The following is a 26497-nucleotide window of genomic DNA, read 5'->3' on the forward strand; positions in this document are numbered from 1 at the left end:
ACCCTGTCTCTACTAAAAATACCAAAATTAGCTAGACAGTGGTGAGCACCTGTACCCGGGAGGCGGAGGTTGCGGCAAGCCAAGACTGCACCATTGCACTCCAGCCTGGGCAACCAGAGCGAAACTGTCTCAAAAAGGAAAATAGCACTGGTGAAATTAAATTTTTTTAAAAAATAAAAAGTAAATACATTAAGTACAGTACATTGAAAAATGGCTACCCAAAAATATCAAACCCTAATCCCTGGAGAACTTGTAAATATTACTTTATTTGGGAAAAGGGTCTCTGCAGATGTAATTAAGCATTTAGAGATGAGATTATATTATGAATGGGTCCTAAATGCCATCACAAGTGCCCTTGTAAAAGAGAGACTAAGGAAGATGGGAAGACAACCTGAAGATGGCAGAGAGTTGTAGCCACAAGTCAAGTAATGTTGACAGCTATCAGGACCTAGAATAGACAAGGGATTCTCCCCAAAGCCTCCAGAAGAAATAGTGCCATGCCAACACCTTGGTTTTGGAATTCTGGCCTCCAAAATTGTGAGATGATGAATTTCTGTTGTCTTAGCCACCCAATTTGTTGTAATCTGTTACAGCAACTCTAGGAAACAAATGCAAGTTACTATCTATGTCTGATGTCGGAGACACAGTCCCTGCAGTTACGGATGTGGTTGTCCAGAAATATACTTCCTTAATCCCTACTGCTCGCAAGAAGTGCTTGATAGTCAAAGGGAAGAACTGGCTCTCCCAGAGGCTGCCTCTGTAGAAGCCTGGTCAGCCTATTATTTTTCTCATTTCAGACATTCTGGTAAGTATATACTGGTGTCTTGTGGTTAAGTTTTAATAGTGACTAATAGTGCTAAGCATATTTTCAAATACTACTGGCCATTTTTACCACTTTGTGAAGTCTCTATTTGAGTGTTTGTTTACTATTTGTTGCTACAATATTTAAATTGATTTTTATAATGACCTTGTACCTAGCACCCTTGCTCTGTTCATTGGTTAGTGCTAACAATTTGTGAATTCTCTTGGAATATTCTGAATATTCATATCATCTGTTCATAACTTATTTCTAGTCATTTTGCATTTTCTTTCTTTTCTTATCTTATTGCACTGGCCAAAATGCCCAGTATGGTGTTGAATGGAAGTGGTCAGAATGGGTCAGATGCAGTGACTCACACCAGTAATCCCAGCACTTTGGGGGCTGAGGTGGGAGAATCGCTTGAGCCTAGGAGTTCAAGACCATCCTGGACAACATGGTGAAACCCCATCACTACCAAAAATTAGCTGGGCATGCTGGTGCACACCTGTGATCCCAGCTAATTGGAAGACTGAGATGGGAGAAGGATCGCTCAAGCCTAGGAGGTTGAGCTGTGATCGTACCACTGCATTCCAGCCTGGGTGACAGAGTGAGACCCTGTCTCAAAAAGTGGTCAGAATAGAATTCCTTTCTTTGTTCCTGATCTCAGGGAGAATGCATTAGGATGTCACCCTTGAGCATGGTGACTGCCGTAGGATTTTTTGGTGTTTATGGGTTTAAGGAGGTTTTATTTATACTTTGTTAAGAAAGTATATGGTGTTGAATTATGTCAAATGCTTTTCTTGAATCTATTGAGATGATCAAATTATTTTTCTCTTACCTGTTAATCTAATGAATTAATAATAGATTTCATAGTGTTAATTCCTCCCAGTCTACTCATTGCCCTCCTACCTCACCATCCGCTTTATTAGAATAAACTTCCCACTTAGTCATGTTATTATTTCTGTGTATCTCTGGATTTATTCTGCAGTATTTTATTTAGAATGTTTGCCTATGTGTTCAAAAAAGAGGTAGTGTATAAGTTTCCTTTCTTTTCATACCCTTGTCAGATTTTGGTGTTAATGTGAAAATGTCCTCATGGAAAGAGCTGGAAGTTGTTTCCTCTTTGTCTGTCATTGGGAGAATTTATGAAAGATTCAACTCTAGCCATTTTAGCCTCCCTGACTCTCACCTCTGTCTCTTAAAATTGATGGGCTCTGGCCTGCATTTCCCCTCCTTTGCATTATGGCCTGGAAATGTTCTTCAGGAAATAAACTCTGGGGCAATGGCAGGGCTTACCTCTTTTGTTTCATGTTCTGTCAGCAGTTACTGTTCTTCAGAATGCCTGATGGTACATGTCTTAAGTGACATTTTATGTATATTCTTCAGTTTTTTAGTTGCTTCAGACAGGAGAATAGAGTGCCAGGTATTCTATCCTGACCAAAAAGGCAGAAGTCTATACATAAGATTTTAACATAGCTGTCTCAGTAAATGATAGAAGCAGACACACCCCTTTCCACCAAATCAGTAAGGCAATAGGCAATTGGAACAACATAGTTAACAAATTTAATCTAATGGGTCTGCATAGAACGCTGTATCAATAACTGCAAAATATATGTTATTTACAGAGGGACATGGAGCATTTATCAATGTTGAATAAATTTTAGGCCATAAAGAAACTAACAAATTTCAGAGGGCTTAAATCATACAGAGAAGGCAGTCTGATTACAACAGAACTGAACAAAAATTATGAAATTTGGAAGAAATGTGCCTCCAAATCCTGTGGAAAGTGGAAGTTATTTTGAATTGAACTGAAAATAGGAATATGACTAAGGCCATACTTAAAGGGAAGCTTATAGCCTTAAGTGTATATATTGGAAAAGAAGAAAGATTAACAAGCACTCTCAAGAAACTAGAATAGCCAGGCCTGGTGGCTCACGCCTGTAATCCCAGCACTTTGGGAGGCCGAGGCAGGGAGATCACCTGAGGTCAGGAGTTTGAGACCAGCCTGATCAATATGAAGAAACCCTGTCTCTACTAAAAATACAAAATTAGCCGGGCATGGTGGTGCATGCCTGTAATCTCAGCTACTTGGGAGGCTGAGGCAGGAGAATTGCTTGAACCTGGGAGATGGAGGTTGCAGTGAGCTGAGATCATGCCATAGCACTCCAGCCTGGGCAACAATAGCAGAACTCCATCTCAAAAAAGAAACTAGAATAAGAAGAGCAAGTTAAACTAATGGAAGGAATAGTAGAAATTAATGAGAAATATAACTTACAAAAAAAATTAAAGAATAAATTGGGCCAGGCTCGGTGGCTCACACCTGTAATCTCAGCACTTTGGGAGGTCAAGGTGAGCAAATCACCTGAGGTCAGGAGTTCGAGGCCAGCCTGGCCAACATGGTGAAACCCCCATCTCTACTAAAAATACAAAAATCAACCAGGCATGGTGGCAGGTGCCTGTAGTCCCAGCTACTCAGAAGGCTGAGGCATGATAATCACTCTTTGGAAGAATAATTGATAAACCCTTGGTGAAAATGATCAAGGAAAACAATAGCAGAACTAACCAATGCTGGAGATGGAAAAGAATTATTATTTGGTGGGGAGGGTCGGGGACAGGATCCTGTTCTGTTGCCCAGGCTGGGATGTAGTGATACAGTTGTAGCTCATTGCAGCCTGAACCTCAAGTGATCCTCCCACTTCAGTTCCTGAGTATTTGAGACTACAAATGTGCCTGGCTATTTTTTTTTTTTTTTAAGAGAGATGAAATATTGCTATGTTCCCCGGGCTGGTCTTGAATTTCTGATCTCAAGCAATCCTCCCGCCTCAGCCTCCTCAAGTATTAGCATTGTAGACATGAGGCACCGCACCTAACTAAAGAATTATTACAAAGTAATTAGAGAGATATTAGGACACTTTGAATAAGTAAAATGTACATACAATATACAAACTCACAGAGAACACAGCTTACCAAAAACTATAACAAGATGGAAAATGTTGTAGTCCTCTGTTAATCACAGCTGGGTGCGGTGCCTCACGCCTGTAATCCCAGCACTTTGGGAGGCTGAGGTGGGTGGATCACCTGAAGTCAGGAGTTCGAGACCAGCCTGACCAACATGGAGAAACCCTATCTCCACTAAAAATACAAAATTAGCCAGGCATGGTGGTGCATGCCTGTAATCCCAGCTACTCGGGAGGCTGAAGCAGGAGAATCACTTCAACTCAGGAGGCAGAGGTTGCAGTGAGCCGAGATTGTACCATTGCATTCCAGCCTGGGCAACAAGAGTGAAACTCCATCTCAAAAAAAAAAAAAAGAAAATTTTTTTTTATTTAAAAAGTTTTTCAGAAAACTTCATTCTTAGATGAATTTACTGGTAAGTTCTACCAAACACTTACAGAAGAAATAATGAAGTTGCATATCAAAAATCTCAGGAGTGGTCACGATTTTTCTTTCTTTCTTTTTTGTTTTGGTTTTTGTTGTTACAGAGTCTCGCTGCCACCCAGGATGAAGTAAAGTGGAGCAATCTTGATTCACTGCAACCTCTACCTCCCAGGTTCAAGCCATTGCCCTGCCTCAGACTTCCAAGTACCTGGGATTACAGGTGCGTGCCACTGTGGTCCTGCTAATTTTTGTATTTTTTTTTTTTTTTTTTTTTTTAGTAGAGACAGGGTTTCTCCATGTTGGCCAGGCTGGTCTTGAACGCCTGATCTTAGATGATCCACCCATCTCAGCCTCCCAAAGTGCTGGGATTAAAGGCGTGAGTCACCTTGCCTGGCCAGGATTTCTTAAATAAAAGAAAATGTAACTCTAAAGAAAATGATTGTTATATTTGACTATATTAAAATACATTCACCAAAAAACACCATTTATAAGAACAAAAAGTCTGTAGAGTTGTAAAATATGTTAATTCATATAACCTTCAAAGGACAGGTGTCCAGGTATATAATAAGTACTTCTGTATACCAAAGAAAAGTAATACCCAATAGAAAAATAGGCAAAAACCTTAAGCACTTCATAAAAGAGAAATTTATCAAATAAACATATAGAGAGGTGCTTAATCTCATTCTGTAAAACTCTATAGAGGTTTGGAATTGGTTATGAGGACGTGTTAACTGTGCTGCTGTCTAGTGTGGAAGGTAGTGGCAGATGAACCTGTGCAGAGGAGAAACAAGAACAGGGCTAAAAAGTGGAGATGTGATAGAAGAAAAAAAAAAATACTGGGGATGCGGTGGAACCACCAGGTGGCGCCATGCTACAACATGACTCTTGGAAGTCTCCTTTTAAAGAAAGATCAAGGTGATTTAGTCAAACCAGATTTTCTGCAACCAATAGTGAAATATTTGGGGAGAATCTTCTTTCATAGAATTAATAAAATTGAAGCATTTCCAAACCAGGAGATGTTACAGAATTTTAGATTCTAGTTGGATAATCTTTGGACAACAGTGAGTGAATGGTATGGTATTAGAAATACTCTAATACATATAGTGTTTGTAAATGTGGACATAGGATTTGGAATACTCAGTGAGTATTGTTTTTTTTTTGGCGGGGGGCTTATAAGAGAAACCTATCAGAAAATTACAGATGGTCCAACTCTGAATGAGAATGAAAAGCATATCTGCATAAAATATATATAAAAACAATCAAAAGTCTAACAGTATATACTGAACAACTGTATATTCCGAAGACCCCCCTGGCAAGTTCTCTGTTCTGACCAGTTGGTATTTTTAGTGTTCTTCATTTACACTTATACCATTACATTTTGGTGGGTATGTAATGGTATCTTATTGTGGTTTTAGTTTGCATTTCCCTGGTTATTAGTGGGATTGAGCACCTTTTCATATTTATATAGGCCATTTGATTTCCTCTTTTATGAAATGCCTTTGTAAGTATTCTTTTCTAATCAATTTGTAGGTGTTCTTCATGTATTCTGAATCTGACTCTTTTTTCAGTTATATCTGTGCCAAACCGCTTGTCCCACTCTGGCTTGCTTTGTCATACACTTAATGATGTCTCTTGAGAAGTTCTTAATTTTAAACTAGAGAAATGTATTATTTTTTTCCTTAGTGATTTTTGTGTTTATTTTTTATAGTTTTCTACTAACTTTTTTTTTTTTTTTTTTTTGAAATGGAGTCTTGCTGTGTCACCTAGGCTAGAGTGCAGTAGTGTGATCTTGACTCACTGTAGCCTCTGCCTCCTGGGCTCAAGTGATCTTCCTGCCTCCACTTCCCGAGTAGCTGGGTATATAGATGCCCATCACCATGCCCTGCTAGTTTTTGTATTTTTAGTAGAGACAGGGTTTCACCATGTTGGCCAGGCTGGTCTCAAATTCCTGACCTTAAGAAATCCACCCGCCTCAACCTCCCAAAGTGCTAGGATTACAGGCGTGAGCCGCTGCACCCAGCCTTTATGTACTACTTAAGAAGTCTTTACTCCAAGTTCATGAATATATTCTGTGTTACATTTTAAATGTTTAGCCTTTTAAATTTAGCTTTAAAAGAGATATGGAATAGATATGTTTATGTGAAGTGTGAGGTAAGAGTCAGATTTCCTTCCTCTACTTACAGATTGTTCCTGCACGATTTATTGAAAAGGCACTTCACTGCCATCTTTGCTGTAAAACAAGTGTCCATATATATATTTGAGTTTATTTCTGATGTCTGTATTCTGTTTTATCAATCTGTTTGTTTCTCCATTTCCCAATACCACACTCTTAATTACTCTAGTATTATCATATATATGAGTATCTTAATGAGAAAGTTCTCTAACCCTGTTCCTTTTTTTTTATATTGTGTCATTGCATTTCCAAATGTTAGAACCAGCTTACCAACTTACACACAAGTACACTTACATGTGTGCACACAATTGCAATTTTGATTGTGATCTTCTTGAATTTATATATCATTTTGAAGGGGAGTAACATCTTGAGGTTTAGTCTTCTGGTCTATGAATGTAGTGTATTTCTCCATTTAGATTTTCTATTGCTCTGTTTTACTGTTTTCGTTTAAGAGTTTCATACTTTTTATGTAAGACTTATATTTAAGCAATATGTTTGATGCTATTAAAAATAGTAGCTTCTAAATTTTCAGTTGTTAATTATTCTCTCTTTTAAGAGGTGTTTTCTTGTATTGCTCTGCTGCCCAAGCTGGAGTGTGCAGTGGCGCCATCACAGCTCACTGTAGCCTCGACCTCCTCTGACGTAGCTGGGACTACAAGTGCACGCCACCACACCCAGTTAATTTTTTAATGTTTTTTTAGAGATGAGGTCTACTATTTTGCCCAAACTGTTCTCGAACTCCTGAGCTCAAATGATTCTCCTGCCTCGGCTTTCCAAACAGTTGGGATTATATGCATGAGCCACTATGCCCAGTCTTCAGTTTTTTTTGTTTTGTTTTGTTTTGTTTTTTTTCAAATAGAAATAAAATTGATTTTTTAATGTTGCTGTAGTGTCCAACAGTCCTACCAAACTCACTGAATCCTAATTATAATTTCGGATTTTCTATATAGACATGTAATCTGCAGCTAAAGGCAGTTCTATTTCTTCCTAATTCTTAGGCCTTTTATCTTTTCAGTTAGCAAGAACTTTCAATATAATGAATAGAAGTGATTATAGAGGAAAAACTATCAACATTTCATCAATAAATACACTGTGTGCAGTAAGTTTTATATATTAACTCTTAGGTTAATAAAGTTCCCTTCAGTTTCTAGTTTGCTGGAACTTTTTAATCATTAATAAATGTTGAATTCTATCAAGTTCTTTTTCTGCATGTGTTGAGAGAATTGTGAGTTATTTCTCCTTTATTTTATTAATGTGTCGTCCCAATTACTATGGCTTTGTAACACATCAACCCAAAATTTAGTGGCATGAAACAACCATTTATTATGCTTGTTTATTGGTCAGGAATTTGCACAGGACTTAAAAAAGCTGGCTTTTCTGTGCTCCACAATGACTAAGGCCTTAACTGAAAGATTCAGGCTGAGGACAGGAATTATTTGAAAGCGCATGGCTGACAATTAATGCTGGCTGTTGTTTGAGGCCTCTATTCCTGACCATGTGAACCTCTCCATGTGATCTCTCCATATGGGTTGTTTTGGCCTGCCTCAGATCATGGAGGTTGAGTTCTAAGGGCAAGTATCCCAAAAGAGAGAGCCAGGCAAGCCATATCACAGTGTCACTGAGCTTCAGTGACAGGGAAGCAGGGGAAATTGTTGATGAAAAGTAACAAGGTTCTAGAAGACCATGTCAGAGAATATTGCTGTGGCTGTTTTTGAAAAATACAATCTGCCACTCTGGTAACCTAGTGGTCATGCCCTTTGCCGTTTTCTACTGTATCATCCCCTTGATTATGATTGGGGTCTGTGAGTTGCTTCACAGCAATAGAAAATGGCAAACTTGATAATATACACTATATAAAGACTCCATCTCGCTAGCAAATTCACTCTAGGCTCTCTTTGTCTTAATGAAGTGCACATGTTGAGGAGACAATGGGGCAAGAAACTGCAGGAGGCTTCTAGGAGCTAAGGGAGGACTCCAGCCAACAGTCAGCAAGAAGCCGGAGCCCTCAGTTCCACAGCCACAGGAAATAGATTCTGTTAACTGCTTGGGTGACATTGAAAGTTGCTTCTTCCCTAGTTAAGCCTAGACAAAAACAGGCTACAGTTCAGTGATGTCTAAAGGTAATACTAAAAAAGACAGTGTCCTATTGGGTAAGGTGCTCATCCTTTCTAAATTCCAGTTTCCTAATTTATAATGACAATATTGTTATCAGTAGGGGGTTCAAAAAAAGTCCACTCTATTCTGACTGGGAGAACAGAGTGTATATTTATACTTGAATACTTGAAATGCACTTTATATGACATATTTAAAATACATATTTCAAAAATATTACTTTAAAATTGTTAAAAGTAACATTGTTTACATTATTATGAAATAAGATCTCTCAGCCAACAACAGAAAACAGCCCAATTTAAAATGGCCAGAAGGTCAGGCAATGCCTGTAATCCCAACACCTTGGGAGGCCAAGACAGGAGGATCTCTTGAGTTCAGGAGTTTGAGACCTGCCTGGGTAACATAGACCCCATCTCTACAAAACATTTAAAAAAATTAGCTGGGTATGGAAGTGCATGCCTGCAGTCCCAGCTACTTGGGAGGCTATTCGGGAGCATCAGTTGATCCTCGGAGGTTGAAGCTGCAGTGAGCCATAATCATGCCACTGCACTTCAGCCTGGGTGACAGAGGAAGACTACCAAAAAGGGGTTGGGGGCAGCAAAAATGGCCAAGCACTGTGGCTCACACTATAATCCCAGCACTTTGGGAGGCTGAGGCAGGAGGATTGCTTGAGCCCAGGAATTCAAGACCAACCTGGGTAACATGGTGAGACCCTGTTGCTACAAATTTTTTTTTAATTAGCCAGGCATGGTGGCAGGTACCTATAATCCCAGCTACTCAGGAGGCTGAGGTGAGATGATTGCTTGAGCCTAAGAGGATGAGGCTGCAGTGAGCCCTGATTGCACTGCTGCACTCCAGCCTGAGTGACAGAACTATACCCTGTCTCAAAGAAAACAAAAGGCAAAAGATTTGAATAGATATTTCTCCAAAGAAGATATAGTTGGCCAGTAAGCATATGAAAAGAGGCTCAGCGTCACTAATCATTAGGGAAATACAAGTCAAAATCACAACGAAATACCACCTCACACCCATGAGGATGGTTACTATCAAAAAAATTGAAAATAACAATTGTTGGTGAGCATGTGGAGATATTAGAAGACATATGTACTGTTGGTGGGAATGTAAGTAATGAAACTGCTGTGGAAAGCAATATGGAAGTTCCTCAAAACGTTAAACATGGGATTACCATATGATCCAGCACTTCCACTTCTGGGGTGTGTGTGTGTGTGTGTGTGTGTGTGTGTGTGCGTGTGCAAAAAATTGAAAGTAGAGTCTCAGATACTTGTACACCCTTGTTCATAGCAGTATTGTTAGCAGCAGCCAAGATAGAAGCAACACAAGTGCCCATCAACGGATAAAGAGATAAAATGTGGAATGCATACAATGAAACATTGGTGACCTTGAAAAAGAAATTCTGACATGATACAAAGTGGATGAGCCTTTTTACAATTGTTTAAATTTTTAATTATTTATTTTTTTGAGATGGCATCTCATTCTGTCATCCAGGCTGGAGTGCAGTATGGCACAATGTCAGCTCACCGCAACCTCCGCCTCCCAGGTTCAAGCGATTCTTCTGCCTCAGTCTTCCTGAGTAGCTGGGATTACAGACATATGCCAACACTCTAGGCTAATTTTTGTATTTTTAGTAGAGATGGGGTTTTGACATGTTGGCTAGGCTGGTTACGAACTCCTGACCTCAGATGATCTGCCCAGGTTGGCCTCCCAAAGTGCTGGGATTACAGGTGTAAGCCACTGCGCCTGGGCAATGTTTTAATTTTTAATTTTTGTGGGTACATAGGTATATATATTTATGGGGTACATGAGATGTTTTGACACAGGCACGCAACATGAAATAATCACATGGAGAATGAGGCATCTATTCCCTCAAACATTTGTCCTTTGTATTACAAACAATCCAATTACACTCTTAGTTAGTTTAAAATATACTTTATTGACTCTAGTCACCCTGTTGTGCTGTCAAACAGTAAGTCTTACTCATTCTAACTATGTTTTTGTACCCATGAGTGCTCCCCACCTCCCCCTAGCCTCCCACCACGCTTCTCAGCCTCTGATAACCATCCTTCTATTATCTATGTCCATGAGTTCAGTTGTTTTGATTTTTAGATCACATAAATGAGAACATGGGATGTTTGTCTTTCTGTGCCTGGTTTATTTCACTTAACATAATGATCTCCATTTCCATCCATCTTGTTGCAAATGACAGACAGGATCTCATTCTTTCTTTATAGCTGAATAGTATTCCATTGTATATATGCACTACTTCTTGTTTTTTTGTTTGTTTGTTTTGGGGTTTTTTGAGGTAGGGTCTCTGTCACCCAGGCTGGAGTACAAAATGGCACAATCTCAGCTCACTGTAACCTCCATCTCCTGGGCTCAAGTGATCCTCCCACCTCAGTCCCCCAAGTAGCTGGGACCATAGGCATGTGCCACCACACCAGCTAATTTTTGTATTTTAGTTGCCCAGGCTAGTCTTGAACTCCTGAGCTCAAGCGATCTGCCTGCCTCAGCCTCCCAAAGTGCTGGGATTACAGGCGTGAGCTATGGCGTCCGGCCTGTACTACGTTTTCTTTATCCATTCATCTGTTGATGGACATTTAAGTTGCTTCCAAATCTTAGCTGTTATCAGCAGTGCTGCAACAAACAAGGGAGTGCAGATATCTCTCCTTTCTTTTGGGTATATACCCAACAGTGGGGCTGCTGAATTGGTAGCTCTATTTTTAGTTTTTTGAGGAACCTCCAAATAGTTCTCCACAGTGGTTATACTAATCTATATTTCCACCAACAGTGTAAAAGGGTTCCCCTTTCTCCACAGCCTCTAAGCCATTTTAACTAAAGGGTGAGACAATATCTCATTGTAGTTTTGATTTGCATTTATCCGATGATCAGTGATGAGCACCTTGTCATATGCCTGTTTGCCATTTGTATGTCTTTTGAAAAATGTTCAAGCTCTTTGCCCATTTTTTGATTGTATTATTAGACTTTTTTTCCTGTGGAGTCATTTGAGATCCTTGTATGTTCTGGTTATTAATCCCTTATCAAATGGGTGGTTTGCATATATTTTCTCCCATTCTGTGAGTTGTCTCTTCATTTTGTTGATTGTTTCCTTTGCCCTGCAGATGATTTTTAATTTGATGCGATGCCATTTGTCCATTTTTGCTTTGGTTGCCTGTGCTTGTGGGGTGTTGCTCAAGAAATTTTTGCCCACGCCAATGTCCTGGAGATTTTTCCCAATGTTTTCTTGTGGTCGTTTCATAGTTCGAGGTCTTAGTTTTAAATCCTTAATCCATTTTGATTTGATTTTTGTATATGGTGAGAGATAGGGGTCTAGTTTCATTCTTGTGCATAGGGAAATCCTGTTTTCCCAGCGCCGTTTATTGAAGAGACTGTTTTTTCCCCAGTGTATGTTTTTGGCACCATTGTTGAAGATGAGTTCACTTTTAGGTGCATGGACTTCTTTCTGGGTTCTCTGGTTCCATTGGTCTGTGTCTGTTTTTATGTACCATGCTGTTTTGGTTACCATAATTCCATAGTATAATCTGAGGTCAGATAATGTGATCCCTCCAGTTTTGTTCATTTTGCTTAGGATAGCTTTGGCTATGCTGGCTCTTTTGTGGTTCCATATAAATTTTAGTATTTTTTTTTCTATTTTCTTGAAGAATGTCATTGATATTTTAATGAAGACAAAATAGATGAACCTTGAGAACAGACGTGCCAAATAAAATAAGCCAGTCACTTAAAGACAGATATTGTATGATTCCACACATATATGGATACATGAGAACATATATATGAATTTATGTGGTACTTAGAGTTGTCAGATTCATAGATAAAGTAGAATGGTGGTTGCCAGGGGTAGGGGAAAATGGGGAGTTATTTAATTAGGTATAATTTTGCAAGATGAAAATGTTCAACAATAATGTGAATGTGGTTGTACAACAATGTGAAAGTACTTAACACTACTGATATGTCCTCTTAAAAATGGTTAAGACTTCTGGGCATAGTGGCTCACACCTGTAATCCTTGTACTTTGGGAGGCCAAGGTGGGTGAATCACTTGAGGCCAAGAGTTCAAGACCAGCCTGGGCAACATGGTGAAATCCTGTTCCTACTGAAAATATAAAACTTGGCCAGTTATGGTGGTGTGTGCCTGTAGTCCCAGCTGCTCAAGAGGCTGAGGTCTGGGAATCACTTGAACGTGGGAGGCAGGCAGGTGCAGTGAGCCAAGATGGCGCCACTGTGCTCTATCCTGGGTGACAGAGGGAGACTGTCTAAAAAAAAAAAAAAAAAAAAAAAAACCACTAAGTTAAGACACACCAGGCATGGTGGCTCATACCTGTAATCCCAGGACTTTGGGAGGCTGAGGCAAGAGGATTGCTTGAGCCCAGGAGTTGAAGACCAACCTGACAACAGAGCATGACTCCTGTTTCTACCAACAAAAAGTTTTTTAGGCCCACAGTGGTGGCTCACGCCTATAATCCCAGCACTTTGGGGGGCCAAGCCAGGTGAATCACATGAGGTCAGGAGTTTGAGACCAGCCTGACCAACATAGCAAAACCCCATCTCTATTAAATACAAAATATTAGCTGGACATGGTGACAGGTGCCTGTAATCCCAGCTGCTTGGGAGGCTGAGGCAGGAGAATCACTTGAACCCAGGAGGTGGAGGCTGCAGTGAGCCAAGATCATGCCACTGCACTCCAGCCTAGGCAACAGAACAGAGTGAGACTCTGCCTCAGAAAAATAAAAATAAAATAACAATAAATTAACTGAGCGTGGTGATGAGCACCTGTAGTCCCAGCTACTTGGGTGACTGAAAGTGGGAGAATAGCTTGAGCCCTAGAGTTAGAGGCTGCAGTGAGCTATGATCCCACCACTGCACTTCAGCCTGGGTAACAGTCTCAAAGAGGAAAAAAAGTGGTTAGCATGGTAAATTTTATGTTGTGTATATTTTACTGCAGTTAATAAAGACCTCCTGGTGCTTTGGCATTGGATCAAAAAGGCCTTGGTTCTCTGTAAAATTCATGTTAGTATGTGCCTTGAATCACTATGATGCAGAATTGATTAGACTCTTCTGTATTTTTTACTTTATCCCTTTTTATCATTGTAGCACCTCTTTGTCCATATACATTGCTTCATGAGTTGTTTGCTTTCTTCTCTATCAGTCCATCCACAAGATCTCTGAAAAGATCAGGTCCAAGCTTTGGCCCAGCACACACATTCTAGAAACGTCTTGCCAGAGAAGCAGCCATTCTCTGCTCAGGTAAGGTTGTTCAAAGGCCAGCAGCAGGTGGGAATATAAAAGGGAAACATGGAAATCAAGTGTACATTAAGAATTGCCTTAGAGTAGACTTGCACACACAGCTGAAAAATGACAATCAGACTCGATTGCCCGATGTAATTTTCTCTTTTCCCATTTACATGCATACTTAGGATAAACAGTCATTGAGACCACCTGTGCCCAACACGCTATGCCAGCAGAAGTTGCCTTCAGTGAGCTCTTGTTAAAAAGCAGGTGTTTGAGAGCCTGACCATACTAAGAACTGGACACCCGAAAAGAGACCGTGTTAAAAGCTCAGATTTTTCAGCAGCTACTGGAGGCCTCAAGACTGGGCTGTTTATTCCTCAGGCAGCAGGAATCCGGCATGGCTCTATAAACCATTACACACGGGGTGTTTGTTTGCTTGAGGGCACTAGGATAATGCCTGGTATTTGATACAGAGCATACTTGCTGTGCCTCGCGTGTAGCAGGGACTTCATAGTGGATGAACAGATCATGAATGGCTTGAGAAAAGCCATTGGATATTATCAGTTGGGGCCTCAGACACAAATCTTGACGTAGCATCCCATGTGAAAAACACCATGTGCCAAACCCTGTGACACAGACATGGGACTTTCCTAGCCTGCCAGGCACTAAGGAAGGGGACAACCCAGTGCAGCCAAGCCAGGAAGTCAGTGAGAGGCAAACATAGCATGGTCCAGGATTTAAACAAACCTCTTAGTGATCTCCTTGACTTAGACTCTAGAATGCAGGACAGTTCTTTGTCCTGCCTTAGGCTGGCAGCCTTGTCTTTCTGCTTGGCAGTTTGGGAACTCAGTAGAGTTTTCTCTCTTGTCTCCCAGTCACCTCCGGCAGCTCTCAGACTTCATGAATAATGAGGGGGCAGGCAGGAACTGAATCAAGCTCAAGGCTGCACTTGGGCAAGTTCCTCGGGCCCTTGGTGTTGCATAAAGTGGGGGATTTGCAAGGATGAGTAAAAGAGAAAATCAGCAGCATAGACTTCTGATGAAACAGGTGGTAAAAATGCTCAGATAATTACAATCCCCGAAAAAAACACAAAGTGAACTTCCAGAATAGGTTCAACTATCCGTTTATTCATTAGACTTGTATTAGTTCCAGATTTCTACTTTACAGGCCCAACCTGATAGGGGAGGAAGAGGGGAGCTCAGGAGGTTCCTGCACTGGAGGAGCTGAGTAAACGCCAGACCTGGGAAGGGCATGGGCTTTGCTTACGTGGTCTGATTCTCACAACCATCCTAGAAAAGAGCTTTTACTCTCCCAGTTTCATAAATTATGGAACAAATGGTTGGAGAGGATGAATATCTTGCTCAAGGTCAAAGAGCTAATAACTGGGTATTCCCTAGAACACGCAGGGGTCAGGATGCAATGCCTCCAGGGCACTTGAGCTCTCCTTCCCGCTCTCCACTTGTCATTTCATGTCTGTCGGCTTCATCCTTCTCCACTGCCAGCAGGTTTTCTTCACATGCTAGGCTACAGTTATGTGGAGTGTCCCGAGGTCATACAGAAACTGACCCTACCCTACAAGCTGGGAATTCCAGGGAAGGCCTCACCCTGGCCTGCCCTAATGTACACACCTGTGGGGAGGGGAGAACTGGTTACTGTGACTTGCAGGCCCACCAGAACCCCACAGATTGGGGAAGCAGCCGTTCCCCAAAGAAATGGATTTGGGGAGTTGTTATAACACAAGGAAACACAGGAACTCTTATAGGACAGAATGGCGAACCGGGGTTAAGTCTGATAGGTCACTTGCTGCCAGTACTTATCTCTGTTTTCTCAAAGGGGACAGCCATTTACATATGTCTCAGGCAGCTGCAGAAAAGGGGAGTCTAAGCCACTCTGCTAGACTTAACAGGGACCATCTTCCTGGCTGTCACCTGACTGGAGGGGAGAATGCCTGCAACCTCAAATCTTTTGCTCACAGGCGCCCAGAGACCCAACACTGTGTTCTGTGCCCTGGAAACTTAGGAGGATGTCGTATTATTTAAACCAAATAATGTAGGGTGGACAGGGTTCAGAATGAAAGGCTTCAAACATTTTTAAATTTGAAAATAAGTACTAAAAATAGGCAGTTACCAAAATGCCAGTAACAATCTAGCATTAGTACCTGCTCCAAGGTCCAGACCACAGTGGCCACCTTGTGGGCTTTGGGGAGGTCCAAGGCCAGAAGCTCATTCAGTGTCTGCTCCAAGTAGTGAGTGAGTCCACCCAGGCCCTGGCAAGACCACAACCCTACCTGTCCCTGTCCTGTGCTTCCTGGAACACAAAGAGCTCTTTGGCCTCATCTTGTCTATTTCTTTGATCCTCAAGGAAGCCATGAGCTCAAATAGAATTTCAGTGTAAACTGTCTATTTGTGGTAATGATAGAAAAATAACTATTTTTAAAGCTTGTTAGCTCTTTAGCATGTTGAAGCTCTAGGGTTTCAGAGAAATGAAGAACTTGACAAGTAGGAGTTAAATGAAGCCCAAGGTCAAGTTTCTCCTTACATTTTGCACTTGTACAAGCTCAGTGCTGAGTAGCAACTTGATCTCTAGTGTCCTAGGAGATTTTATGGATTACACATGAGAGCTCATTTGGCGTTTGGGTTTATTATGTGCGTATAAATGCCTCAAACATGTTTCTGTCATGGGAGTTGCAACCGTCCATCACTGCCCACTGGTTTTCACCTTCCTCTCTGGCTACAACCCACCACAAATAGTACATGTGTTAGTCTTTCTTGATTTGTTTTCTGAGCTTTTGGCATTAAAATAAACTGTGGTAAAATACACATAACAAAATGTACTTAACCTTTCTAAGTATAGAGTTCAGTAGCATTAGGGACATTCACGTTTTACAACCAATCTCCAAAACATTTTTATCATGCAAAACTGACTCTATACCCACTAAACAGTTCCCCAGTCCCCACTGCTCCTCTCCCGTGGCAACCATCATTCTACTTTCTGTGTCTGTGAATATGACTTCTCTAAATACCTCATATAAGTGGAATCATATTTGTCTTTTTGTGGCTTATTTCACTTGAAATACTGTCTTCAAGGTTTATCCATGTTGTAGAATGTGTCAAAATTTCCTTTCTTTTAAAGGCTGAGTATTTTATTGTATGTATGAACCACATTTTCTTTATCCATTCATGTGTCAGGGGACACTTGGGTTGCTTCTACTTCTTAGTTATTGAGAACAATGCTGCTGTGAACATGGGTGTACACATATCTCTTTGAGACCCTACTCTCAATTCTTCTGGTTATATACCCAGAAGTGGGATTGCGGATCATATGGTAGTACTATTTTTAATTCCTTGAGGAAACTTCATATCGTTTTCCGTAGTAGTTGCATAATTTTACATTCCCACCAGTAGTGCACAAGGGTTCCAATTTCCCCACACCTCAACACCACCTACCATCTTGTTCTGTTTGCATAGTAACCATCCTCATGGGTGTAAGGTGGCATGTCTTGATTTTGATCTGCATTTTCCGAATGATTGATGATGTTGAGCCTCTTTTCATGTGTTTATTTGCCAACTGTATATCTTCGAAGAAATGTCTATTCAAGTCCTTTGCCCATTTTTACATCAAATTGTTTTTTGTTGTTGACTTGTAGGAGTTATTTATGTTTTCTGATAGTAACTCCCCATCAGACATACGATGTGCAAATACATTTTCACATTCCATATGTTACCTTTTCACTCTATTAATTGTGTTCTTTGATGCACAGAAGTTTTAAATTTTGAGGTAGTGCAGGAGGCCAAGGTGGGCAAATCACTTGGGGTCAGGAGTTCAAGACCAGCCTGGTCAATATGACGAACCCCGTCTCTACTAAAAATACAAAAAATTAGCTGGGCATGGTGGCGGACACCTATAATCCAAGCTACTTGGGAGGCTGAGGCAGAAGAATTGCTTGAACCTGGGAGGCAGAGGTGGCAGTGAGCCAAGATTTCGCCACTATACTCCAGCCTGGGTGACAGAGGGCAACTCTGTCTCAAAAACAAACAAACAAAAAATTGAGGTAGTCCAATTTGTGTATTATTACTTTAGTTGCCAATGTTTATGGTATCATATCCAAGAAATCATTGCTAAATCTAATATCAAGAAGTTTTTCCAGGCCGAGCATGGTGGCTCACACCTGTAATCCCAGCACTTTGGGAGACTGAGGTGAGTGGATCACAAGGTCAGGAGTTTGAGACCAGCCTTACCAACATGGTGAAACCTCATCTCTACCAAAAGTACAAAAATTGGCTGGGCGTGGTGGCATATGCCTGTAATCCCAGCTACTCAGGAGGCTGAGGCAGGAGAATTGCCTGAACCTGGGAGGCGGAGGTTGCAGTGAGCCAAGATCATGCCACTGCACTCCAGCCTGGGCAACAGAGTGAGACTTCGTCTCAAAAAAAAAAAAAAGTTTTTCCTCTATGTTTTTTTCTAGGAGTTTTATATAGTTTTAGGTCTTATGTTTGGGTCTTTAATCCACTTTAATTTTTATATTTGGTATAAGGTAAAAATTTGACTTCATTCTTTTCTATGTGAAGATCTAATTTACCCAGCACCATTTGTTGGGGTAAAGAAACAAAACTGTCCTTTCTCCACGGAGTGATCCTTGCACCCTTGGCAAACATCATTTGACCACACATAGGAGAATTTATTTTTGGACTCTCTATTCTGTTAGTTTGTATGTTTGTCTTTATGCCAGTACCACACTGTTTTGATTATCATAGATTTATAATAAGTTTTAAAATTAGAAAGGATGGAACTTACAACCTTTTTGTCCTCCAACATTTTTCTTTATCAAGATTATTTTCACTCTTCAGGGTCCCTTGAATTTCTATATGAATTTTAGGATGGGTTACTTTTTTTCCTGCAAAAAAATGCCATTAGATTTTTAAAATATTTTTTTATTTTTGTTTGTAGAGAGGGGGTCTCACTATGTTGCTGAGGCTGGTCTCAAACTGTTGGCCTCATGCAGTCCTCCCACCTTGGCCTCCCAAAATTCTGAGATTACAGGCATGAGCTGCCACACCCAGCCACCATTAGGATTTTGATAGCAATTGCATTAAGTCTGTAGATTGCTTTGGGTAGTATCAACAGTTTAACAACAGTAAGTCTTCCAATCCAAGAACACAGTATGTCTTTTCATGTACCGATGTCATCATTAATTTCTTTCAGTAACATTCTGTAGTTTTCAATATACATGTCTTTTGCCTCCTTGGTTAAATTTACTCTTAATTTTTTTTTTTCCTGATCCTAATGCAAACAATTGTTTTCTTAATTTCCTTTTCAGGTTTTTTAAATTGTAATAGAAACACAACTGATTTTTTTGCCCGTTGATTTTTGTACCTTGCAACCTTGCTGAATTTATTAGTTCTGACAGGCTTTTGTTGTCAGAGCTAATGGAATAATTAGGATTTTCTATATATAGGATTATGTTGCCTGTGAAGAAAGATCATTTTACACTTCTTTTCCAGTCTGGATGCCTTTTATTTCTTTTTCTTACCTAATTGCTTTGGCTAAGACTTTCAGTATTTTGTTCAGTAGAAAGTGTGAAAGTAGACAACCATGGCTTGTGTCTTGTTCCTGATCATAGAAGAAAAGCTCAGTCTTTCACCATTAAGTATTGTGTCTGCTGTGAGTTTCTCATATATGGCATTTATTATAGTGAGGTAATTTTCTTCTTCTAGTTTGTTGAGTGTTTTTATTGTGAAAGGGTGTTGAACTTTCTTAGATTTTTTTTCATCACTTGAAATGATTATGTGTGTTTTTCTGTCATTCTATAAATGTGTCCTTATGTTGAATGATTTTCATATATTGAACTATTCTTGTATTTCAGGAAGAAATCCCACTTGGTCATGGTGTATAATCCTTTTAATGTGCTGTTGAAATTGATTTACTAGCATTTTGTTGAGGATTTTGCATTGCTTTTTACTTGCTTTTAAGATTTGTCTTTGCCTTTTGATTATAATGTTTCTCAGTATGGGCCTCTAACTTGTTAATTGAGCCTCTCATATTTATATTTCCATTTCATTCCTCAAAGCTGGGACATTTACAGACATATTTTTCAAATAAGCTATTTTCTCCTTTCTTCTGTTTGAGACCCTCATAATGTATACATTGGTTGGCTTGATAGTGTCCCTTAAGTACCTTAGGAACTGTTCACTTTTCTTTATTCTGTTTGTTCCCGACTCAGTACTTTCAAATGTCCTGTCTTCAAGTTTGCTGATTCTCTTCTGCTTCATTGAGTTTGTGGTTGAATCCTTCTAGATAATTTTTCAATTCAACTATGACATTTTTCAGCTCTAAAATCTGGCTTTTAAAAAAATTTCCCAGTTGAGTGCAGTAGTTCACACCTGTAATCCCAGCACTTTGGGAGGTCGAGGTGGGCAGATCACGAGGTCAACAGATGGAGACCATCCTGGCCAACATGGTGAAACCCTGTCTCTACTAAAAATACAAAAAAAAAAATTAGCTGGGTGTGGTGGTGTGTGCCTGTAGTCCCAGCTACTTGGAAGGTTGAGGCAGGAGAATTGCTTGAACTTAGGAGGCGGAGGTTGTTGTGAGTCAAGATTGCACCACTGCACTCCAGCCTGGCAACAGAGCAAGACACTATCCCCGCCCAAAAAATTTCCCTGTTGATATTCTCATTTTGTTCATAAATTGTTTTCCTAATTTTATTTAGTTGTGTGTGTTCTATTTTAGCTTACTGAGCATATTTAAGACACTTGTGTTTTCATTTTGTTTTGAGACAAAGTCTTGTTCTGTCGCCCAGGCTGGAGTGAATTGGTGCAATCTTGGCTAACTGCAACCTCTGCCTCCCAGGTTCAAGCGATTCTCATGCCTCAGCCTCCAGAGTAGCTGGAACTACAGGCATGTGCTATTATGCCCAACTAATTTTTGTATTTTTAGTGGAGACAGGGTTTCACCATGTTGGCTAGGCTGGCCTCAACTCCTGGCCTCAAGGAATCCACCCACCTTGGCCTCCCAAAGTATTAAGATTACAGGCATGCACCACCACGCCCAGCCCGACAGTTACTTACCTTCTTTGTCAAGTAAGTCAGAGGTCTGTGTTCTTTAGGATTGATTTCTGGAGATTTATTTTGTGCCTTTGTGTATACCTTGTGATCTCTTTTTGAGGTGTGGTTATTTGAAGAAACACCCACCTCTTCCAGTCTTTACCAGATGGCTTTGTGCAGATGAATAGCTTCACTAATCAGCCCAGCTTAAAGGCTCAGGGGTTTCTTAAACCTTTTCTGGGGGCTGTGTCTTCCCTGGGACCATGTGTGTGTTTTATTTGTATTTACTTTTGTTTACTTGAATTGCACTTAGATGTCACTTGCATTCCTCTTCCTGTAATCTATTACCCCAAAGCATCCATGCATCTGGGAGCTGCCTGCTATTCTAGTGCACCAGAGCACTCCCCTTCTGCTTTGCAGCTTCTAGCCATGTGTCCAAAGTATGCCACTGTTCCTGTCAGTGCTGAGTCAGGAGAGACAGAAACTAGTCCCTTAAGCAGACTTCAGACAAGCCAGAAAGTTACAAGCTCCACCTTTTCCCTTTAGTCCCAAGGGAGAAACTGGGAATGAGGCAGTTTCCTTTGATAATGCCATGCTGCACCAGGGACGAGCAAGGGTAAGCAACATTCCATGAAATTTCCTACAACTTTGAGTGTGACTTGTTTAGAGTTTTTATAAGACATTTTGGTCTGAATATTGTTTATTCATTGTTTTCCTGGGAAAACAAGAGCCTGAAGCTTCGTAATCTGCCATCTTGCTGACATCACTCCTCTAATCTCTCTTACTTAAAACATAATGTTGTTTCATATTGCTGATTAAAATTAGTAGGATAAAGAGAAGGATATCCAAATAGCATAGTATGGCATGAAATTAAAAATAAAAGTCTCCTTATCCGCTTCCCAAACCCCATTCCCACTTCCTAAGGATAACTACTTGTAGCCATTTGTCTTTTGAAGTCTTCTGAAGGTTACTTCCTTTATTTTAAATAATGTAAGTATACACTTCATTTCTTGATTCACCAACTTTGAATTGTACAAATGATTTTATACACCAAAAGATGAGGCTTTTAGTAGACTTACTTATCCTCCTTCTTTCAGTTTTTGTTACATTTTGATATCTAAGTATCTCACCTGTTAGAACTTCAAATGATATTTTAAACATACATGCATTGAGAGAGTTCATGAGTTCTGAATATGTATATAAAGGAGATTGACACTCATATTTCCCTCCATTTCTTTAACCCGAAACCATCTTCTAAATTTTGTTTTCTAAAATTTACATTTTTTCTGACTATAGTATTTTATGCTTTCACTTAAAAAGGTAAATATATTTTTAATTCACTGTACAAACAAGATATGAGCTCTCAGTGAAATGCAATATTTGTCTCTAAAGCCATCCCTCTCAAATGACATTTCCTTTCTTAAATTTTACAGAACATATTTACTGAGTGCCTCCTGCATGGCCCATCCTGTTTTAGGTACTTGGAATATACTCATTAATTGCTCAAAATAATGTTACATCTTTGGACGTTTTTGGTTTAGACAAACATATCTAGAATTGTCTTCCCTTTTTGTTTGTTGATGGTAAAATGTGTGATACAGATATTTGTCCCCAACCACAACTCATGCTGAATTGTAATCCCCAGTGGTGAAGGTGGGGCTCCGTGGGAGGTGTTTGGGTCATGGGGTGGATCCCTCACGGCTTGGTGCTGTCATTGCAATAGTGAGTTCTTGTGAGATTTGGTCATTTAAAAGTGTGTGGCACCTGACCAGGTGTGGTGGCTCACGCCTGTAATCCCAGCACTTTGGGAGGCCCAGGCAGGTGGATCACCTGAGGTCAGGAGTTGGAGATTAGCCAGTCCAACATGGTAAAACCCTGTCTCTACTAAAAATACAAAAGTTAGCTGGGTGTGGTGGTGTGTGCCTGTAGTCCTAGCTACTTGGGAGGCTGAGGCAGGAGAATCCTTTGAACTCAGGAGGTGGAGGTTGCAGTGAGCCGAGGTGGTGCCACTGTACTGTCTCAAAAAAAAAAAAAAAAAAAAAAAAAAAAGTATGTGGCACCTCCCCCACTACTCTGTCTCTTGCTCATGCTCTAGCCATGTGATGCTCCAGAAGCCGAGCAGATGCTAGCACCATGCTTCCTATAAAGCCTGCAGAATTGTGAGGCAGTTAAACCTCTTTTCTTTATAAATTACCCAGCCTCGGGTATTTCTTTAGAGCAATGCAAAAAGGTCTAACACAATGTGTTAACTATATTTCTAACATCTCAGCTTCAGTGTCACTGTCTCAGCATGGTGATATTCTAAACTACAATTCCTCCCCTACAACACCAGTTGTTTATCCAGATCACTTACAATTTTCTAATCTGTTATATAATTCACTTATTTATTTGGCTTAATGTCTGTCTTTCTGCATCCCCATCACTAGACAAAAACTCCTGGAGGATTAAGAAATTTGTTCACTGCCATGTCCTCAGTGTCTAAACAGTACCTGGCCACATAAATCAATAAAAATGTTTTGAATGCATGTTATCTTCCTGCTATTGAATGGTATCCATTTAATAATGCTTCTTGTAAACAGTTCTAAAATCTCTCATTGTTTAATTTAGATAGAATGCCTTCTAGGTTGGCTTCAGACCTAGAAATCCTGAGATTTAATTTTATGATTAGATTTGTTCTCTATTCTTTCAGAGTGTTTTTGGGACGGGTGTGTGAAAAGCAAAGCCATTCATTGCTAGTGTAATCATTTGTTTTGCCATCTTACTTCATTGAGAATATGGCTGTAGACTGGATTCTATTTCAAAATAAGTCTTCTGCAGAGTCTGAGGGGAGTGCCCCATTATATTCCAGACCACAGTATTGCTGCTGAGAAATCTGGTAATCTTCAAAAGTTGAAAGAATAATCAGAAAAATAGTGTTTCCCAGAGCTGAATACACGGGTCTTCAGAACAAAATGTCCTTGACGGCTGTGAAGTGAGAAAGTATAAATGTAAAAACAACTTTTTTGAAATTTAAAACGCAAAAAAATGAATAGACCATTTTTTAAAAAATCTTTTTCCTTTGAAGTGCATTTTCCTTGATTTCTCTTTGTAAAACTCCCATTAGTCACAGATTGGACCACCTCACCCTCCACTTCCTTCACCTTCTTATCCCTTATCACTCACTGGAATGAGTATTTCCTACTTTTTTTTTTTTTTTAATGAACTCCATAGCTCGGATTTACAAAATAGAAAATTTAGGGGTTAGAATGAAGCACTGGCTTTTCTGCTAACATTATTTTCTAATGAGGTGAAAAGCAGCTTTCTTCAGTATCAAGATCACCACTCTTTGAGCACTTCCTTGTAAGGTCCCAGATCAAACACTTGATCTGATTCAGGGAGTAACTTTTTTCTTTAGTAAATAAAAAGATTTTTTTTCTTCATCTATGCATCAAAGACAAGTCAGATAACATTAAGATGACGGACATTAAAAGGATGAGGGCAGGGGTCAAAATGAGCCTTGAAGTTGCAGGTATCTACAAGAAAGTTTTGTTGTTCTTCCTGCATTTTTTTTTTATAAAGCAAACAATACTCTATTTACTTTTTAAATTGCATTTTAGGTTTTGGGGTACATGTGAAGAACATGCAAGATTGTTGCACAGGTACGCACATGGCAGTGTGATTTGCTGCCTTCCTCCCCTTCACCTATATCTGGCATTTCTCCCCATGCTATCTCTCCCCACCTCCCCACTCTCCGTCCCTCCCCCATTTCCCCCCAACAGACCCGTGTGTAGTGCTCCCCTCCCTGTGTCCATGTGTTCTCATTGTTCAACACCCGCCTATGAGTGAGAACATGCAGTGTTTGATTTTCTATTCTTGTGTCAGTTTGCTGAGAATGATGGTTTCCAGGTTCATCCATGTCCCTACAAAGGACACAAACTCATCATTTTTGATGGCTGCATAATAGTCCATGGTATATATGTACCACATTTTCCCTGTCCAGTCTATCTGAATGTGACAAAGAGAATGAATCCAAGCTGGAAAATACTCTTCAGGATATTATCCAGGAAACTTTCCTGCATTGTTTTCAAAGATTCAGGCTCTTACTCTGTTACCCAGGCTCAAGTGCAGAGGCAACATCATAGCTCAAGCTCACTGTAACCTTGAACTCGTGGGCTCAAGGAACACTAGGAGAAAGTATTATTAAAGGCAAACCCTCACAGTCTGAGAAACATTATAAAAACCAAGAGGAGTTAAGGTGCCAAAACATAAAAAGTCAGATGAAGATGAGTCATTCAATGGTTTCAATTCTTACTGGACAATTCTGGACAGAGACAATAAATACAAGGTAAAATTTCAATTACGTCTTTTGTGAATAGTGTACTTTAAGCAGAGGGCACAGAATTTCCTTATCAATTTTGTAGATGTTTACATCTTCATAAATACCAGCAATTCCCAGACTATATCTGACATTTTATAGATTTGTCTTTTTTTGTGGTTATATGCCCTTCCTTCATTGTTTTATGCATATCCTTTAATAACATGAGCTCACAGTATAATTGCTCTTGGTCTACTTTTTTATAGTTGGAATGTCATTGGATTGTCAGAATTTTATTTTGCAAAGAACTTCATTTTAAGCCAATTTCCTTTTAGAGTCTTTGGACATGGGATAAGGACAAACGTTACCAGAACTTTTGAAATACTCTTTCCTAATATTTATCTTGTTTTTCTATTTTTAGAATTTGTGGCAATTCTCATAAAATGAAACCTAACTCACCTATTCTCAGTATTCGACCAGCAAAACACCTCAGTTACCTGCGCACATGATCTAATGCAATGAAGCATCTCCAATGGGTTTTATCTGGTGAGTACGCAGAGATACAGATCTTGTCTTAAAACCGGGTTTAGCTGTGGAACTATTACATTTTGGACCAAATCAATCTTTGCTGTGGGAGCTGTCCTGAACACTACAGGATGTTTAGCAGCATCCCTAGTTTCCACTTCCCAGATCCTGTACCACTTCTTCCTCAAGCTGTGATAACCAAAACTGTCTCCTGACATTGCTCCACTGTCTCCATGAGGAGCAAAATCACTCCCTATGGGAACCAGTGTCAAAAACCATTTTAGAGGCAAACTATAAACTAACTCCCCAAACTGTGATGGTGGAAACAATCTGTAACTTCCTAATAATACAGTAGCTGATCACTACATGATGCTACTAAGTACTTGAAAGGTGGCTAAGTATGAGGAGAATTCTTAATTTTATTTCATTTTAATTTACTTAAGTCCTACATATACTATAAGGACAAGACGCTTCATCATGGAAAACTGTGTAGGTATCTGATACTTTTGTTAAAAAAATCATATGTGGTTGATAGGCAATAAAAACAGAGAAATAGAACATTAATATATACATTTTTAAAATTTTGCCCACCTCATTTCTACTCATACCCCTGCTGAATGACATATAAACTTCATCCTATGTTATATTTAAAAACTTGGTTTTTTTTGAGACACCAGAGTCCAGTTCTGTTGCCCGGGCTGGAGTGCAGTGGCACCATCATGGCTCACTGCAGACTGGATCTCCTGGGCGCGCTCTATCCTCCCACCTGAGCCTCCCGGGTAGCTGGGACTACAGGCACATGCCACCACACCTGGCATAAATGTTTGTATATTTTTTGTAGAGAAAGTGTTTCACCATGTTGTCCAGGCTGGTCTCAAACTATCCACCCACCTCCACCTCCAAAAGGGC

General features: G+C 39.9%; 1 long non-coding RNA gene across 1 annotated transcript; it reads left to right on the forward strand.

Annotated features, from left to right (window-relative positions):
* The first annotated feature begins 74 nt into the window (after positions 1-74).
* On the forward strand, positions 75-26342 carry LOC108306975. Its single transcript, XR_001826361.2, has 5 exons — positions 75-805; positions 4282-4397; positions 13644-13741; positions 24366-24407; positions 25485-26342. It is a non-coding gene; the product is annotated as an uncharacterized LOC108306975 (long non-coding RNA).
* Positions 26343-26497: the final 155 nt, after the last annotated feature.

Source organism: Cebus imitator, unplaced genomic scaffold, assembly GCF_001604975.1.
Source record: "Cebus imitator isolate Cc_AM_T3 unplaced genomic scaffold, Cebus_imitator-1.0 Scaffold76, whole genome shotgun sequence".
Classification (NCBI taxonomy): Eukaryota; Metazoa; Chordata; class Mammalia; order Primates; family Cebidae; genus Cebus; species Cebus imitator.